This window comes from Ascaphus truei, chromosome 21 (assembly GCF_040206685.1).
Source record: "Ascaphus truei isolate aAscTru1 chromosome 21, aAscTru1.hap1, whole genome shotgun sequence".
Lineage (NCBI taxonomy): Eukaryota > Metazoa > Chordata > Amphibia > Anura > Ascaphidae > Ascaphus > Ascaphus truei.
Window position 1 is genome coordinate 22,173,086 of NC_134503.1, and position 18,751 is coordinate 22,191,836.

The window sequence follows — 18,751 nt, forward strand, 5'->3', positions numbered from 1 at the left end:
ACAGCACAGCATGCAACATACACACAGCATACACATACACACACAGCATGCAACATACACACAGCATACAGCAACAGCATGCAACATACAAACAACATACAACATACACACACAGCATACAGCATGCAACATACACACAGCATACATCATACTTACAGCATACAGCATGCAACATACACACAGCATACATCATACAGCATTGACACACAGCATACAGCATGCAAAATACACACCGCATACAGCATACACACACAGCATACATCATACTTACAGCATACAGCATGCAACATACACACAGCATACATCATACAGCATACACACACAGCATACAGCATACTGTATACAGCATACTGTACACACACAGCATACATCTTGCGCATCTAGCAGGCAGCATACAGTATACGCATACATCTTGCGCATACAGAACACAGCATTCAGCATACTGTACACATTCAGCATACTGTACACATTCAGCATACTGTACACATTCAGCATACTGTACACATTCAGCATACTGTACACATTCAGCATACACACTCATCATACTGTACACATTCAGCATACTGTACACATTCAGCATACTGTACACACACATCATACTGTACACATTCAGCATACACACAGCATACTGTACATATTCAGCACACACACATCATACTGTACACATTCAGCATACACACACATCATACTGTACACATTCAGCATACAAACACATCATACTGTACACATTCAGCATACACACACATCATACTGTACACATTCAGCATACACACACAGCATACTGTACACATTCAGCATACAGACAGCATACTGTACACACACAGCATAATGTACACACTCAGCATACACACATAGCATACTATACACACACAGCATAAACACCCAGCATACTGTACACACACTGCATACTGTACACACACAGCATACACACACACACAACATACTGTACACACACAGAATACACACACAACATACTGTACACACACAGCATGCACATACAGCATACTGTACACACACAGAATACACACACAACATACTGTTCACACATCATACTGTACACATTCAGCATACACACACATCATACTGTACACATTCAGCATACACACACAGCATACTGTACACATTCAGCATACACACACAGCATACTGTACACATTCAGCATACACACACAGCATACTGCACACATTCAGCATAAAACACACAGCATAATGTACACACTCCGCATACACACATAGCATACTGTACACACAGAATACTGTACACACAGAATACTGTACACACACAGCATAAACACAACATACTGTACACACATAGCATACACACACAACATACTGTACACACACAGCATAAACACCCAGCATACTGTACACACACTGCATACTGTACACACAGCATACACACACACAACATACTGTACACACACAGAATACACAACATACTGTACACACACAGCATGCACATACAGAATACTGTACACACACAGAATACACACACAACATACTGTTCACACAGCATACTGTACACATTCAGCATACACACACATCATACTGTACACATTCAGCATACACACACAGCATACTGTACACATTCAGCATACACACACAGCATACTGTACACATTCAGCATACACACACAGCATACTGCACACATTCAGCATAAAACACACAGCATAATGTACACACTCCGCATACACACATAGCATACTGTACACACAGAATACTGTACACACAGAATACTGTACACACACAGCATAAACACAACATACTGTACACACATAGCATACACACACAACGTACTGTACACACTCAGCATAAGAGAAGCTATTTTGTTTTTTACGCTGAAGAGAAGCTATTTTGTTTTGTGTACTGTATGTTTTAAGGCTCAATAAATAAGCCTTATCAAGGGAACCCGCGTGTGTGGTTGCATGTACCCTACAACATATGGTGTCAGAAGTGCCGGGATTTTGAGAGGCCCCTGCAGTTGAAGGGCCACACACACACACAAAAATGGAAAAAATTGAAGAATTTTTAAAAGAGTTTCTGTGCGAGCAGACCAAACAGCAGGGACTGTTAATGCAGGAGCAGATCAAACAGCAGGGACTGTTAATGCAGGAACAGGCACAACTACAAGCAGAGAGAGATGAAAGATTATTGTAGCAGCAAACCCAGCTCCTAACCCAGCAGCAGGCAGTACAGGATGAGCGGATGGCCAAGCTGCTGACCCAATTCCAGGGTTCTGCCAGTCCAGAACTTGCGAACAAACCCCTGGTCCTCCTGAGGAAAATGTCTCCGAACGAGGATCCAGAGGCTTTTCTACTGACGTTTGAAAGGGTTGCCGAAGCCCAGGGCTGGTCTGCAGACCGCTGGGCAATCGCTTTGGCCCGCTCCTCATAGGAGAAGCCCAGGCCTCATATCAGGGCCTCCCTGCAGATCAGGCAATGGATTACAAACAAGTAAAAGCCGCCATACTGGATCGCTTAGGTCTGACCCCAGAGACCTACCGGCAGCAGTTCCGGAACCTGAAGTACACCTCTAAGATGAGACCCCGGGTCCTAGCTCAGCGGTTATTGGACTTATGTATGCGCTGGATACAGCCTGCGCAACACACTAAGGAAACTGTTCTTGAACAAGTTGTGTTGGAGCAATTCCTACAAGTAATAACCCCTTCCGCACGCTCTTGGGTAAAACGCCATGCTGCTGATACCCTAGCTTTGGCAGTCCGACTCGTTGAGAACTTCCTTGGGGCCGAGGACCAGGCGAGTGTCTTGGACCCGACGGATCCGGCTTTACCGGCGCTTACGAACGCCCAAAGAAGGAGACCGGACCAACGGGGAAACTACGGCCCCTCCATACGCAAACGCCAAGTGCCACGAAAGGAGCAGTCCTTCCAACAAGGAAGAAGTCAAAACGCCGGGCACCGCCGAGACCCTCATCCCCTTCCTGATGTCGGCTTGTCGCCAAATGAGAGGAACTTCTGAGGATGTCGCCCACAGGACCCACCAGATGCCTGGTCTCCAGTATCCGGTCCAACGGAGCGCTATCCGCGGTACCCTCCTGCGAGGGAACCCTCTCCATGTTCCACCTGCGGAAAACAAGGCCATCGGCATGTGGACTGTCCGCAGATGGGATTGGTCCTTCAGCAGGACCGTCGCCTCGGCCTTCACTGGAGAAAATTACAAGCCCTGGCTACTTCCAGCCCAGGTTGGGAGAAAAACGTCCAGGCCCTTGTAGATTCGGGCTCTGGGAAAACTCTGGTCTTCCAGGAACTGTTAGCGCCTAACGCGTGTTCTTTTGACTCTCCATGGAGTATAGAATGTATACACGGCCATGTAAAACGGTATCCGACGGCCAAAATCCGGCTACAGGTAAAAGGTCAGGAGGCCTGCCTCGAAGTAGCAGTCGCTCCTTCAGTCCCTGCCCCCGTTGTGCTCGGCCGGGACTGGCCTTTCTTTTCGGACCTAATGGCTCCAGTCTCTCACGAGGAGCCTTATTCTATGGCTCAGGAGAACTCTGGCAAACTGTTCCCCTTCTCGGCAGACCTTTTCCCCAGTAGACACCGGGTTCCAAAGACTCGGAAGCAAAGACGCTCTGACAAACAGGACTGGTTGCAGAAATCTGGGTCTCAAGGTGACCATTCTAGTAGCCAGAAGTCACAAGTGATGGCCAGAGGGAGGGGGATATGGGCCCTGGAGATTTACCAGACCTATACCTCCCTGATTTTCACCAGAGGCAAAGGGAAGACCCAGTCCTTGCTAGACAGTATGATAAAGTGGTAAAAATTAATGAGCAGATATTGAATGCACAGAGGGTGATAGTATTCCTCCATTTTGAATTATCAAATGATATCCTGTTTTGGTGAATAGGCAGACACAAACAGGGGAGGTCACCAGACAGATATTGGTTCCCAAGGCGTTTGTTAAATCTGTGTTCACTCTAGCCCATACTGTCCCTTGGGGTGGTCACCTTTGCAGGGATAAAACATTGGACCTTATTTCGTCCCGATTCTATTGGCCAGGGATGCATAGTGATATTGCTAAGTTATGTGCGGCATGTCCGGAGTGCCAGCTAACTAGTCCGAAGGGACAAAAACTAGCCCCTTTGGTTCCTCTACCCTTGGTGTCAGTTCCCTTTGAGAGGATTGGGGTAGACTTGGTAGGACCTCTAGAACCTTCTGTGAAAGGACACAGGTTTATTCTTGTAATAGTTGACTATGCAACAAGATATACTGAGGTGTTCCCCCTGAGAACAGCAACGGCAAAGCAAGTAGCCAACAAGTTGTTGGAGCTGTTCTCACGGGTTCGACTTCCCCAGGTTATGTTGACAGACCAAGGTACAAATTTTATGGCTAAACTGATGCAGGCTGTCTTAAAATTACTAGAGGTCAAGTCTGTTCGGACATCGGTCTACCATCCACAGACTGACGGATTGGTGGAAAGATTTAACCGAACTCTAAAAGGGATGCTGAGAAAATTTGTAGATTCAGAGAAGAGAGCCTGGGATGAACTTCTCCCTTTTCTGCTGTTTGCAGTGCGGGAAGTTCCCCAGGCCTCCACGGGATTCTCTCCATTTGAACTGCTGTATGGTCGCCAACCCCGGGGTATCCTAGACCTCCTAAAGGAGTCCTGTGAGGAACAACGGTCCCCTTCTAAGAATACCCTGCAATATGTATTGGACCTTAGGAAGCGCCTAGATGTGGTCGGGCATTTTGCCAGGGAGAATCTTAGATCAGCCCAGGACAGTCAGGAGAGACATTACAATCAAAATGCTCGTATGAGAGTGTTTCACCCGGGAGACCAGGTGATGTTATTGTTACCCAGTTGTGAGAGCAAACTCCTGGCCAAATGGCAGGGCCCATTCGAAGTACTCCACCGCACGGGTGATGTGGATTATGAGATCGCTCAACCAGGGTCCAGGAAGGGTAAACAAATTTACCATGTGAACTTGCTGAAACCCTGGAAGATGCAGCGGTCTCTATTCATCCACCCAGTGGAGGAGGAAACGGACTTGTGTCCTCAGCCCCCGCGGGAGAACATTGTGGGTGACGATAAAATCCCAATGGGTAGACAGTTGTCCTCTGAACAAAAAGGGGACAATTCCATGATGTTTTTTCTGATTTACCAGGGCAAACTTATTTAATTTCACATGTGATCGAGACAGCACCTGGGGTAAAAGTACGTTCCCGTCCTTATAGGTTGCCTGAAAGTCGTAGGGCCCTGGTAGAGAAGGAGGTACAAGAAATGTTACACTTAGGAGTGATTGAGGAATCATGCAGTGAGTGGTGTAGTCCACTAGTTATGGTCCCTAAACCCGATGGGAAGGTAAGATTTTGTGTGGACCTCCGAAAGGTCAATGCGGTATCCAAGTTTGACGCATATCCGATGCCAAGGGTGGACAAGTAATTGACGCCATTGGTAACGCGGAATATATATCCACGCTGGACTTAACAAAAGGATACTGGCAAATACCTTTAGAAGAAAAGTCCAAGTGCAAAACAGCCTTTGCCACTCCCAGCAAAAGCTTGCGGCTCAGGTAGACGATGGGGTGCTCTCCCTTATCCTCGCCTACTTGGCTTAGTACAGCACCGACACCATAGTCCGAGGCATCGGACTGCACCACGAACCACTTGCTGTAGTCATGGGCTGCCAGGATGGGAGCTCAAGCCAGGGCCGACTTCAGAGCCTGGGATGCCTCATCACAGGTGGGAGACCAGGTAACCAGAACAGAGAGTTTCTTCTGGGTCAGGTTAGTCAGGGGTTTGGCCAGGGTGCTGACTGGGGGACAATCTTCCTATAGTCGCCAGCGGTGCCTAAGAGAGCCATAACCTGCTTCTTTGTTCGAGGCACTGGCCATTCGAGGATTGCCTCTACCTTAGCCGGCTCCAGTTTGAGATCTCCCCCTGCTATTCTGTGCCAGAGGTACAATACCTCTGCCATCCCAACTATACACTTACTGTAGATGACTTGAGTGTCAGCCCTGCTTCTCCTATCCTTTTCAGCACCGCTGCTACATGCATTAAATGGGATTCCCAAGAATTGCTAAATACAGCTATGTCGTCCAGGTAGGCCCTTTCGAAACCCTGCATCCCTTCCAGTAACCTATTGACCAGGCGTTGGAATGTAGCAGGGGCATTCTTCATCCCGAATGGCATAACTAGAAATTCATATAAGTCAGTCGGAGTGATGAAAGCTGACTTCTCCTGAGCCTCCTGGGTCAGGGGGATTTTCCAGCTAGCAGCTCGTCCATGCGGGGCATGAGATAGGCATCCAACACCGTCTGAGCGTTGAGCTGCCGGTAGTCCACACAGAACCGAGTGGTCCCGTCCTTCTTAAGTACCAGGACTACTGGTGAAGCCCAAGGACTCTGAGATGTTACAATTACCCATAGGGCCAGCATCTCTTCTACCTCCTCCTCTATACTCCTCTTCACCTCCGCTGTGGCGGACGCTGCGCTCACGAGAGCCCTCCCCGCAATGGCGCCGGGCCCGCTGTGAGGGGGGGCCGCAGCGCTCGCGCGAGAGCTACTCCTGCTCTCAATAGAATTGAGAGCAGGAACTCGCGTCGAGCGGCTAGGCACGCCCCCTGGCGGTTCAGCCAATGAGGGCGAACCTGCCGGGTGACGTGATGGCCGCGCCCCCGTCACTCCTCCGCCACGCCCCCCCCGGTCTCTGCTCCTGCAGTGAGCTGCAGACCGGGGAATCGCCAGAACGCGCAGCCGAAAGCGCGGGCGCGCATTACACCGTGCTGCGCCGTGCCGGGGCCTTAGCCTTATGCAGAGGTCTCTGATCCCCGGTGTGGACTAGGTGATTGTATTGTATGTCTTTATTTTTATACAGGTAGTCCACGCTATCCAACGTTTCACTTTACAATGAATGGCATATCCAACGCGGTACAATGCAACCCTATGCGTTGTTTTTCGACGCCGGAATGCGCTATCCGACAACTGAATGCGTTATCCGACGCTCACCGCTACTGATTAACATGGGACTCACTTTACAACGGTTTCACTATCCAACGCTGTCACGATAGCTTACAGGGTTATAATATACACCAAATTACTGGGTTGAAATGAATACGACTGTGATATGATAAAGAGATTTTATTCCTTCAAATAAGGTGGACACCCAATGTTGGACAAATAACAAACGGAATATTTACACTTACTTGGGAAGGGGACCATGAAGTAGCCAGGATTCAGGCGAGCAATTCATTCAGCAACACAGGATACACACGAAGAACCCTGTGTAGAGGGCTTACAGTCACTTAAATAGATTGTAGCCTCTACTCCTTAACATTGGGACCCAGGTATTGGAGAACAATTATCTGGACCCAATTATCTTTTGCCAGCTCACGTGGGAGCAAGCTGGTGCATGCCCCCTGGTAGGTGGGACATGCGCACACACTGTCAGTCAGAGTCCCATTTAGTGCACCCCACTATTAAGCCTGGTGCCTCTGAGTCTGCCATCTGTATTTCTTCACAGAGGAAAAGCTGACTGGAGGTGTGATTTGTGGCCCTTAAACAGAAACAACCATGTCCTGCTATCTCTCCCCCCTGCATACTGCATCTCTCCCCCCTGCATACTGCATCTCTCCCCCCTGCATACTTAATCACGCAGACACACCGGCGCCTGATGGCTCATTACAATTCCAAATGGCCAGGAACTTTCGTGGGCTAATTGGGTAGCCCTGACTATACCTCACAATTTATATATATCAAAAATACTCAGTTCGGTTAATCTGAGAGGGCTGAAACCTGCCATGCAATCCTGCCTCAGGGGTCTCTGCCTTGTGGCCAAATTTCAGCCCTCCAGGTATTACCGACTCAGAGATAATGTTTTTAGGTCCGAAACCTCATTTCAAAAACAGCAGTAATTGCAACTGCCCTGTAAACTCTGCATAGGAATACATGGCATTCTCTATGTCACTGCAAATGGTGGCCAAAAAGGCGGGAAGGGGAACAAAGGGCCATAAACATTCAAACACAGTTAACCCCTTCCCTCCCGGCCTGTTCCCAGTGTAGATGTTTGGTGCAATCACGTCACAGGGCGGGAACACATAAAACAAAGGGGAATACATTTTGTGCCATCGGCATGCTCTCCACTCACCGCAGACTGCTGCAGGGCCCCCCGCTCCGCCAGCTTACACCATCATCAGCGACGCTGGCCAACCACTCCGCTGCTGGAACACACGCGCACTCCCGCTCCAGCACTAAAATTCCTCTCCTTGCGCTGACTTCAGGCACGCGCGGCGCACACACGGACGCGCGCCCAGCACGCACAGTCTTCCCCTCATCACCCAGAGGCACTCATTCCACCTGAACTCTCTCCTACCACAGCCCTCATTTTGCACACACCTACACGTTGTAGGGTTTTCATTGGACGCTCTCTCTGCTTAGCTGTCCCACTGGCAAATTGGCTCAGCATAGAATCAGTTGCGTTGTGTTTACCTCTTCTCTGCCTCCACAGTGTTGCCTTGTCTTGCTGTTCCACATTCTGTGTACCGACCCGGCTTTTTACGACGATCCGCGCATCTCCAAACCTGACCTCGGCATTCGGACGACAACTCTACTCTCTCCAAACCTGACCTCGGCATTCGGACAACGACAACTCTACTCTCTCCAAACCTAACCTCGGCATTCGGACAACGACAACTCTACTCTCTCCAAACCCGACCACGGCTAATAATACCTGCAACGATCCGCAAATCTCCAACTCTGACCCCGGCAAATATATCGACCATCCGTACCTCTCCAACCACGTCCCGACTACCTTGAATAATCTACACTCCAGATGTGCACTCATGGCTGCAGGTGGCGTTATATCCTTTCGCACCTCAGCACTATGGTCCCGCCTTGTTTGTGATGAGCTCAGCGTTACAATAGGAGCTCAAAGTGGGAGAGCCTGGTGGACTATTGTGGCACCTCTCGGTAGGAAAACTGCAAATGCTGTAAATGAATCTCCCAGTCTCCCTGTTCAGCTTCTACAGCAGCATCTGCTTCAGGGTACCCTTGAACCGCTCACACAGTCCATTTGTCTGAGGTGGTATGGGGTCGTGCGGAGGCTTGTCACCCCACTTGCCTCCCAGATACAGTGGAGCAATTTTGACATGAATTGACTCCCCTGATTGGTTAGGATCTCACTAGGGAAACCTACCCTAGAGAAAATCCCTATCAGAGCTACTGCCACCTTCTCAGCTTCGATCGAGGACAGCGCCAAAGCCTTAGGGTATTGCGTCACAAAGTCGACCACCATAAGGATGTAGCGCTTCCCCATCCAGCTAGGGACCAGAAGGGGTCCCACAATACTGCTACCCTCTGGAAAGGTTCACCAATCACCGGTAGTGGCCTCAAGGGTACCCTCACACGGTTACCCGACTTGTGTACCCGCTCGCAGGCATCACAGGAGCGATAAAAATCTGCCACTGCCCATGATGCCCCCGGCCAGTAGAAACGCTGCAATAGCCAGTATCTAGTGTGGGCGACCCCCTGATACCCCGCTAGTGGGATGGAGTGGGCTCCCTGCAACAACTGCTGCCTACTCTCCCTGGGTAACACTCACTGTCTCCTAACAGTCCATACCCTATCTGGAGCACCAGGAGCTTGCTCCCGGTACAATAGCCCACTGTACCAGAGATACCGATCCAACCCACCTTGAGAGGCAGACTCTGACACCCAAAGTCTCATGCCCTCTAAGCTGTGATATGACCGCACTACTTCTCTGAACCGGGTACCCAGCTCCGGTCACTCATCCTCAGTCACTAAGTCCGGGGATGGGGAAACAGGGACTTTGGCAGGGAGGTCAGAACACAGTACAGACTTGGTCTGGCTTACCTTGTTGGTCTCCGCAGGAATCGGTGGTCCCAAATGCAGGGGGACGGTGATCTCCTCAGTGGGCAGGGGTACCAAAGGCTCCCCTGCCTGGTCAAGTGCTTGACTTTGTCTCCTTGTGACTGCAGCCAGAGGAGCATCTTCAGGTGCAAAAGCGCAGATGAGGTGTCCCAGGTTGTTACCGAGTAGCGAAAAAGCAAATATATCAAAACGTGGCGCTCAAAAATTATATAAACAAGTGTAATATAGGCATACCCCGCATTAACGTACGCAATGGGACCGGAGCATGTATGTAAAGCGAAAATGTACTTAAAGTGAAGCACTCCCTTTTTCCCCACTTATCGCTGCATGTACTGTACTGCAATCATCATATACAGGCATAACTGATATAAATAACGCATGTGTAACAGGCTCTATAGTCTTCCCGCTTGCGCACAGCTTCGGTACAGGTAGGGAGCCGGTATTGCTGATCAGGACGTGCTGACAGGCGCATGCGCGAGCTGCCGTTTGCCTATTGGGTAATATGTCCTTACTCGCGAGTGTATTTAAAGTGAGTGTCCTTAAACCGGGGTATGCCTGTAGATTGTAATAAATTGTAATACTTAATACAAACATAAATGGATGCTGCTTAACCCAGTGTGGGGTCGTTCTCTCGATCCCGTGGACAGTGAAGGGGTGAAGATCATCGGGAAGCGCAAGACCATGTAAAACAGAAGAAAATTCCCTGATGGTGCAGTATTGAGGTTATTGTGTAAATGAATATTCAAGGTGCAGTGTGTTAAATACTCACAAGTATAGGGTGAGTATTGTTCCCATAAAGGTATCTTTGAAATGGCAGCCCGTCGGACCGTCAGACAGGTGAGTGGAGTGGTAAGTGCTGGAGACCTTAAACGAATAACATAAGACCGGACATAGTGCAGACTGTATAAAAATCTCTTTAAAAGTAAGTGTATGTGCAATGCACTCACATGGTATAAAAAGAGTATAGGCGTTTAGATCACACAGGTCGTATCTCAGCAAAGTAACAGCTCTTCTCTCAGTCCCCCCCCTGCCTCGGCGTGCGTGTCACTGGTGCGTCTCACCCAAACCGGAAACCGGAAGTGACGTCATCTGCTCTGGGGGACTCCGATCCTGTGGGAATCTTCACTCATCAGCCTCACTCTACGCGTTTCTCCGTATTGCGGTTTCTTCAGGAGACTTCAGGAAGATGTTCCGCCGAACATGATTCACAGAGCCACGCAAACAGGCACTTTGCTTTCTAAAATTGGCTTTTTTCAGGAAATTTTTCAAAGTCCAACTTTGCTCGTACGTTAACCTGTTTGCGTTCAATTCTGCCCTTCTCCGGGATTCACTAAGCAATGCAAACTTATCGTACACGAAAGTTGCGTTCAACAAAGCTCGCCAGCTAAAGTCAGGTGATAAAAAAGCTGGACTTTGAAAAATTTCTTTGTTTACATTTTTGCATGCGCAACACCCATACAACAGGCCGGCGGGTGTGCCCGGCTGACCCCGCGGGGGTCCCCGAGGGTGGCCGGGGGTCCCGTGGGTGTCCCCGGCTGACCCCACGGGGGTCCGGGGCTCCCCGGCTCACCAAGCGGGAGTGCGGGGGTCTCCGCGGCTGTCCCGGTTACCCCGGGGGAGTCCCGTGGTACCCGCGGGCCTGTGGTACCAAAGTTGTGCCTCCAAAAAAAATAAACAATATTTCTAACTAAATACACCCCCCTAACACATACAATACAGTAATGGGCAAAATAACTATTATCCAGATATGGATAATAGATTATTTGCCCATTATGAAACACATAAAACATGCATAAATAAAAATATGAAATCTTAATCTGAAAATCACCACATTGCATCTTACAATGAAACCAGCAGCACTTTTAAAAATAAACCAACTAACCAGCAGCTAGACAAATGTATATCAAATGTCACACAATTGCATTGAGTGTGTACATGATGCAATTAATCTGTGCGTCATGTAACACTATGCAAAATTTCAAAATAAAATACACTATGAACAATGTCCCCTAACCACCAATGCCATCCACAAAATCAATTAGAAAGTAAGCAACATAAATAAATGTACCATCAATCAATCAATTTCCTAAACCAATTACAATACAATCCAAATCAATTAGACAATTCACTATTCAATTCCTAAAGCCAAACCATTGGCCAAAAAAATTCTAATTCAAAGTACCCACCATCATTCAAATCTAACTAGTAGAAATAAACCATTAAAAATAACATGTAACTAAATAAAAATTACATTACACACACCAATGTATAAATAAAGCTGCTAACTACATTTGAAATACATGAGATACATAAACATTAGCAAAACAATCATTTATTATCCCTGTATGTATATCCATATAGATATACATAACATATAGGGGCAATAAAAGAGCATAAAAAACAATGCATTTACATCCAAAAATCACATACAATAATACACCCATTCAGTGTCCCTGAATGTATGTATATCCCTAGGGACATAGATCAATTCAGGGGCATTAAATGGAAGAAAAAAAAATACACTTTAAAAAAAAATCAAAAAACCTGTATAAATTAAACTAATATACTTTTCTTTTGTTTACTTACCATTAGATGCCCACTCACCGAAATCCAGGGGAACCGGAAGCTCTCGAACCAAATCCAAAGGTAACCATAAAATAATAAACCCTTACAATCCACGTGTGTCTGTACTCTTCTATCTTCTTTCTTCTTCCGCTCTCTTCTGGGGTCTTCTACGGCCACGCCCTGGTCTTGTTTCTTCTTTAGGAGATCCGTCTTCCTCGGCGTCTGCCTTCAAAATGAGACGACATTGGATTTTATAGGCCTATGACGTCACATTTTCGTCAAATGGTTCCCACGGCCCTGATTGGGCCGTGAAAACCATGTGATTTGGGGGGTTGGAGGAAAATGATGACGTTATTTAAAGGCAATGACGCCAGCCAATCAGAATGGCTGAGATTCATTTGCCTTTAAGGTGACGTCATCAAAAGAAAGATGGCCGCCCTCAGATGGTACGGTAGCCAATCAGAGCGTGGGAAATACATCCCAACTCTGATTGGCTACCGTACCATCTGAGGGCGGCCATTGCCTTTAAATGACATCATAATTTCCCCCCCCCCTCCCAAATCACATGGTTTTCACGGCCCAATCAGGGCCGTGGGAACCATTTGACGAAAATGTGACGTCATAGGCCTATAAAAGCCAATGTCGTCTCATTTTGAAGGCAGACGCCGAGGAAGACGGATCTCCTAAATAAGAAACAAGACCAGGGCGTGGCCGAAGAAGACCCCGGAAGAGAGCGGAAGAAGAAAGAAGATAGAAGATAGAAGAGTACAGGTGAACACACCGTGACAAAATGGATTACAAATAAGAAGAAAGAAGACACACGTGGATTGTAAGGGTTTATTATTTTATGGTTACCTTTGGATTTGGTTCGAGAGCTTCCGGTTCCCCTGGATTTCGGTGAGTGGGCATCTAATGGTAAGTAAACAAAAGAAAAGTATATTATTTTAATTTATACAGGTTTTTTGATTTTTTTTAAAGTGTATTTTTTTTTTCCATTCAATGTCCCTGAATTGATCTATGTCCCTAGGGATATACATACATTCAGGGACACTGAATGGGTGTATTATTGTACAGTATGTGATTTTTGGATGTAAATGCATTGTTTTTTATGCTCTTTTATTGCCCCTATATGTTATGTATATCTATATGGATATACATACAGGGATAATAAATGATTGTTTTGCTAATGTTTATGTATCTCATGTATTTCAAATGTATTTAGCAGCTTTATTTATACATTGGTGTGTGTAATGTAATTTTTATTTAGTTACATGTTATTTTTAATGGTTTATTTCTGCTAGTTAGATTTGAATGATGGTGGGTACTTTGAATTAGAATTTTTTGGCCAATGGTTTGGCTTTAGGAATTGAATAGTGAATTGTCTAATTGATTTGGATTGTATTGTAATTGGTTTAGGAAATTAATTGATTGATGGTAAATTTATTTATGTTGCTTACTTTCTAATTGATTTTGTGGATGGCATTGGTGGTTAGGGGACATTGTTCATAATGTATTTTATTTTGAAATTGATTTTGCATAGTGTTACATGATGCAAAGATTAATTGCATCATGTACACACTCAATGCAATTGTGTGACATTTGATATACATTTGTCTAGCTGCTGGTTTGTTGGTTTATTTTTAAAAGTGCTGTGGTTTCATTGTAAGATGCAATGTGGTGATTTTCAGATTAAGATTTCATGTTTTTATTTATGCATGTTTTATGTATTTTATAATGGGCAAATAATCTATTATCCATATCTGGATTATAGTTATTTTGCCCATTACTGTATTGTATGTGTTAGGGGGGGGGGGGGGATGTGTGTTGTATATTGCTATGTTTATTGGGGGCAATTGTCCCCAATAAACATGCTATTGTGCCTTAACCCCTTCATTGCCTTAGCGCAGGCCTGCACAACTCGTTAAGCGAGAAGGGCCGAACTGCTCCAAGGAAAAAAAAAATTGGGCCGAATGGGTAAAATCGTCATCATCATCATCATCATCATCATCATCTCTCCTCCAGCACCTCTCATCATCATCATCCTCATATATCTCCCCCAGTACCCCTCATCATCATCCTCATATCTCCCCCAGAACCCCTCACTATCAACCTTTGCGATACTCCCCATCTATCTCTCATACCCCCCATCTCTCCCCCTCACCCACACACATAATACTCCCCTCCACATCAAACACACAATACCCCCCTGCACACCACACACATCCCACCCCCCCTGCACCTCACATCCTTCTCCCCCGTGCACCTCACATCATTCTCCCCGTGCACCTCACATCATTCTCCCCCCTGAACCTCCAATGACCCCCCCTGCACCTCCAATCACCCCCCTGCACCTCACCCCCTGCACCTCATAACCTCCTGCACCACACACCCCCTTCACATCACCCCCCCTTCACATCACCCCCCCTTCACATCACCCCCCCTGCACATCACCCCCCTCCCCTTGCACATCACCCCCCCTCCCTTGCACATCACCCCCCTCCCCTGCACATCACCCCCCCCCCTTGCACATCACCCCCCTCTCCTTGCACATCACCCTCCCCTTGCACATCACCCCCCTTCCCCTTGCACATCACCCCCTTCCCCTTGCACATCACCCCCCAACCTCCCCTTGCACATCAACCCCCCTCCCCTTGCACATCACCCCCCCCCTCCCCTTGCACATCACCCCCCCTCCCCTTGTACATCACCCCCCACTCCCCTTGCACATCACCCCCCCTCCCCTTGCACATCACCCCCCTCCCCTTGCACATCACTCCCCCTCCCCTTGCACATCACCCCCCTCCCCTTGCACATCACTCCCCCTCCCCTTGCACATCACCCCCCCTCCCCTTGCACATCACCCCCCCTCCCCTTGCACATCACCCCCCCTCCCCTTGCACATCACCCCCCTCCCCTTGCACATCAGCCCCCCTACCCCTTGCATATCACCCCCCCTCCCCTTGCACATCTCCCCCCCTCCCCTTGCACATCACCCCCCCTCCCCTTGCACATCACCCCGCCCTCCCCTTGCACATCACCCCCCCTCCCCTTGCACATCACCCCCCCCCTCCCCTTGCACATCACCCCCCCTCCCCTTGCACATAACCCCCCCTCCCCTTGCACATCACCCCCCCTCCAACATCACCCCCCCCACATCACCCCCCCTTCCCCTTGCACATCACCCCCCCTCCCACATCACCCCCCCCCCACATCACCCCACCCTCCCCTTGCACATCACCCCCCCTCCCCTTGCATATCACCTCCCCCCTCCCCTTGCACATCACCTTTCCCCTCCTCTTGCACATCACCCCCCCTCCCCTTGCACATCACCCCCAATCCCCTTGCACTTCACCCCCCCCTGCCCTTGCACATCACCCCCCCCTCCCCTTGCACATCACCCCCTCTCCCCTTGCACATCACCCCCTCTCCCCTTGCACATCACCCCCTCTCCCCTTGCACATCACCCCCCCTCCCCTTGCACATCACCCCGCCCTCCCCTTGCACACCACCCCCCTCCCCTTGCACACCACCCCCCTCCCCTTGCACATCACCCCCCCTCCCCTTGCACATCACCCCGCCCTCCCCTTGCACATCACCCCGCCCTCCCCTTGCACATCACCCCGCCCTCCCCTTGCACATCACCCCTCCCTCCCCTTGCACATCACCCCCCCCTCCCCTTGCACATTACCCCCCCTCCCCTTGCACATCACCCCCCTCCCCTTGTACATCACCCCCCTCCCCTTGCACATCACCCCACCCTCCCCTTGCACATCACCCCACCCTCCCCTTGCACATCACCCCCCCCCCTTCCCCTTGCACATCACCCCCCCTCCCCTTGCACATTACCCCCCCCTCCCCTTGCACATCACCCCCCCCCCCACATCACCCCCCTCCCCTTGCACATCACCCCCCTCCCTTTGCACATCACCCCACCCTCCCCTTGCACATCACCCCACCCTCCCCTTGCACATCACCCCACCCTCCCCTTGCACATCACCCCCCCTCCCCTTGCACATCACCCCCCCTCCCCTTGCACATCACCCCCCCTCCCCTTGCACATCACCCCACCCTCCCCTTGCACATCACCCCCCCTCCCCTTGCACATCACCTCCCCCCTCCCCTTGCACATCACCCCCCCTCCCTTTGCACATCACCCCCCCTCCCCTTGCACATCACCCCCCTTCCCCTTGCACATCACCCCCCCCTCCCCTTGCACATCACCCCTCTCCCCTTGCACATTACCCCCTCTCCCCTTGCACATCACCCCCCTCCCCTTGCACATCACCCCCATCCCCTTGCACATCACCCCCCTGTGCAGGGGATACCGGCACCCCATAACGGGGCCTGTATCTCCTGAAGTAGGGGGTCCCCGGACCTGAAACCAATGCGGTTCAGCTCCGGAGACCCCCTGCTCATGTACACTATTATTAAAATGTATTTGTTTTGTGTACGATCGCCTGTAACAGCCTTGCATGGAGATGGCAAATCTCCATGCAAATGTTACATGCGGCTTTTTTTCTATCAGCTAGCGTACGTAAAGTTTAAGAACGCTAGCAGGGGGGGGAAAAAGCAACACGTACGCTGTGGCTGTTTTGAGTACGTACGATAGAAAATGGGCTCACGGCCTTAGTGAATCGCGTCTCCGGCTCCACTTTTTATCGGACGTGCTTTTTTTTTCCAGCCAGACGCAAAAGCTCGGAGCTTAGTCTCTGCAGGGCAGACTTTCCTAGCTGTTATTTAGGACAGAGCAACTTTGAAAAGCCCGCCCTAGCTTCATCGACTGAAGCCACAAAATCGTCTGGTTCTCTGACTGGGGCTTCTCCTTACATACCCTCTGCTGAGCTATGTTCAGCATGGCGGAAGGAGGAGCGACCAATCAGAGCATGGGAATGCCTCCTCGCCAGCCAATAGAAACAGGGGCTCGTCTCTGGGCTGACGTCAGATGAGGAGGCGTGCCAAGTCAGCTTGAAAAGATTTTCGCTTTACATACATGCTTTGGCCCCATTGCGTACGTTAATGCGGGGTATGCCTGTATGTATTGTGGTTCGGGGGGAAGAGGGGCTGTATTTATTTTAATGTATTGCACTGTAATGTTGTTTTTGAATGGGAAAAAGCGCTGTTAGCCATCTTTGGTTATTAGCACTTTTACCCATTCTTGTTGCTGCTACAGGGGGTGGGTGAAGTTAGTAGTTACCCGAGGGTGGTGTTTAGTCCTTGCGGGAGGGTAGCGCGAGGGGTTAACCCCTTCATTACCTTAGCAGAGTTTTAACCGCTAAGGTAATGAAGGGGTTATCTTCTAATGCCACCCTCCCGCAAGGCCTAAACACCCACCCTGGGGCAACTACAAGCTTCACCCACCCCCTGTACCTACGACAAAGCAGTGCCTACTATTTAACCCTTTAATTACCTTGACGGTTAGCCGCTAAGGTAATGAAACACGCTGCAATTTTATTTTTATTGCACAGGATTGGTACCGGAGGCCGGCAGGGAACCATGGAGCCCCACGGAGATACGGGGGTCCCCGCTGGTCTCCGGGCTTCCGGGACCAATCCTGCGCAGTAAAAATAAAATGCTTTTATGTATCTTGCAATATCTCTAGCTGGCAGCAAATTATTGCAAGATTTTAAAGTTCGATAAGCTTATCACTTGTTAGTGAATAGCAATTTCTGGCAAAAAAAAGTGATTTGGGCCTTTTTTTGGCATCTCGTACGACTTTTTTTGGTCAGAGAGCCGTTATAGCATGATACTGCCCTGTTATCAAGGGTTAGTGAATAGAAAAACAGGCAATATCATGCTTTAAGGGCATTTAACGTGCATTAAGCCACTTATTAATGCCCCCGCAGCCTTAGGGGATCTTTGGGGATTATTCCTGGATAGAAGTTACCCTGCGGCTGACATATTATTACATATCACCCGGCAAAGACAGGGCCATTACCCGGCAAAGATAGGGCCATTAGCCCATCACCCGGCAAAGACAGGGCCATTACCCCATCACCCGGCAAAGACAGGGCCATTACCCCATCACCCGGCAAAGACAGGGCCATTACCCCATCACCCGGCATCCCCTGTCTGCTGCAGAGACTTCTTTCTGTATATCTCTGCAGGTAGGGGGGGACACACTGAGGCTGCCCCTATATATCTCTGCGGGTAGGTAGGGACACACTGAGGCTGCCCCTATATATCTCTGCGGGTAGGGGGGGACACACTGAGGCTGCCTCTGTATCTCTCTGCAGGCAGGGGGGACACACACTGAGGCTGCCTCTGTATCTCTCTGCAGGTAGGGGGGGACACACTGAGGCTGCCTCTGTATCTCTCTGCGGGTAGGGGGACACACACTGAGGCTG